This window comes from Octodon degus, unplaced genomic scaffold (assembly GCF_000260255.1).
Source record: "Octodon degus isolate 3935 unplaced genomic scaffold, OctDeg1.0 scaffold00008, whole genome shotgun sequence".
NCBI lineage: Eukaryota > Metazoa > Chordata > Mammalia > Rodentia > Octodontidae > Octodon > Octodon degus.
This window is the reverse complement of record NW_004524584.1, coordinates 14,609,400-14,611,402: the sequence shown is the minus strand read 5'-3', so window position 1 is coordinate 14,611,402 and position 2,003 is coordinate 14,609,400. Positions and strand designations below refer to the sequence as shown.

At 41.0% G+C, this 2,003-nt stretch overlaps 1 protein-coding gene across 3 annotated transcripts in view; it reads left to right on the top strand.

Annotated features, from left to right (window-relative positions):
- Usp4 (ubiquitin specific peptidase 4) overlaps positions 1-2,003 on the top strand; it is a 55,179-nt gene that overhangs the window by 14,599 nt on the left and 38,577 nt on the right. The window lies entirely within an intron of this gene.

The following is a 2,003-nucleotide window of genomic DNA, read 5'->3' as shown; positions in this document are numbered from 1 at the left end:
TGCTTTAGACCACTGAGCCATCTCACCAGCCCCATTGAGCTTGTTTTTTAGCCTGAGCTAGACTCAGTGATCCTTCTGCCTCAGCCTCCTGAGTGCTGATGCCTGGTTTGTTTATTATTTATTTGTGATACTTGAGATTGAATCGAAGGCCTTCACACTAAGCTACATTCCCAGTGTCTGTGTCTCTCTGTGTCTCTGTCTCTCTCTGTCTCTGTCTCTGTCTCTCTCTCTCTGTCTTTTTTATTTCTTCTGCTTTCTGGGAAGTATAATTTTATTTATTTGTTGTTGTTTTTCAGGCAGGGTCTCACTATCCAGTTCAGGCTTGCTTTGACCACATTTTGTAGCCTAGCCTGGTCTCAAACTTGCAGTAGTCCTCCTGCCTTAGCCTCCTGAATGCTGGGATTTTAGGTGTGCAACACTACGCCCATGTGGCTCAGCATCAGTTTATTTATTTATTTATTTTTGTATTTAGTGCAGGATCTACAGGGTCTTACTACACAGATCAGACTTGTAGTGATCCTCATGTTTTCAGCTTCCCAAGTGCTGGGATTACAGGCGTTGTACCACCGTGCTTGCCACTGCATCCAGTCTTAATCTTGTGCCCTGGGGGTAGGACCTGTATCAGGTTAGGCTCAAACTTTGTGATCTTCTTGCTTCCTCCTCCTGAACACTGGGCTTACAGATGTGTACCAACATGTTTGGCTGACTTCATAACTTTTTTTTTTGGCGGAACTGGAGATTGAATTCAGGCCCTTGTGTTTGCCAGGCAAGCACTTACTCCACTGAGCTTTCTCCCCGGCCCCTTTCATTAACTCTTTAAACCACCAATAAAGTGATAAAGTTGGTGCTAGTTTATTTAAGATACAGGATGATTAACCCACAGATTAATCAATGAATTGTTGAAACGTGAGTTTGAAACAGTAAAGTTGCTTGTATTTAGCAAATTTGAGGCAATATAATTCCTTTCAAAGGACAGTGTGAAACTAAATTGACATTTTCTTGTTCTTTTTTTGTGTGTGTGTGTTCTTGGGACTCAAACTCGTGACCTTTACTTGTCAGGCACGTGCTGTACCACTGAGTTATATTCCTGGCCCAGATATTTTTTTCTTTTTAGTACCGGGAATCATATTCAGGACCTTGCACTTGCCAGGTAGGCGCTTTGGCAAGGAGCTACATCCCTGGCCCCTCCTGTTCTTGTGTCCTAGCCATTTGTTTATTTTTATTTAGTTGTTTGTTTATTTATTTTTTTGGTCTTTTTGATGCAGGTTCTTTCTTATGCAGTTCAGACTGACCTTGAACTCACTTTATAGCCCAGACTGATCTCAGGCTCACAATGATCCTCCTGCCTCAGCCTCCTGAGTGCTGGGATTATAAGTGTTGCACTGCCATGCCCAGCTTGTTAACCTTTTTTTTTTAGGGTCTTACACTTGCCAGGCAAGTGCTTATGCCACTGAGCTAACTCCCCAGCCCCCTCTTTTTTTTTTTTTTTTTTTTTGTATTTTTTTAGGGAAGGGTCTACAGGGTATTCAGGGTCTCACTACTAATTCATACTTGTAGTGATCCACTTGTTTACAGCATCCCAAGAGCTGGGATTACAGGTGTGTGCCACTATGCCCAGTCTTGTTTTTAACTTTTTAAGGCAGAATCTCCCTATATAGTTCAAGCTAACATTGAACTCAGTATTAGTATGTAGACTGGGCCTTAATCTTGAAGTGATCCTCTTGCCTAAGCCTCCTAAGTGCTAGGATGATAAGTGTGGGCTACCATGACTGTCTCGGAATATCTGTCAATCAGCTATTTAATTTGTGTGAAGTGTTTTTGAGGAAAGTCATCTCATTGCCATTTTTCTATGCCTTTTGTGTGTAACTCCTTAAATACAGAGAAGCTTATATATAAATAAATGCAAAAAAGTTCATTTTGTGGGGGGTTGTCACACTGGAACATTTAGTATGTAATCCTGTGAACTAATGAGACAGGAAGAGTAATAATTTTTTTTTTTTTTT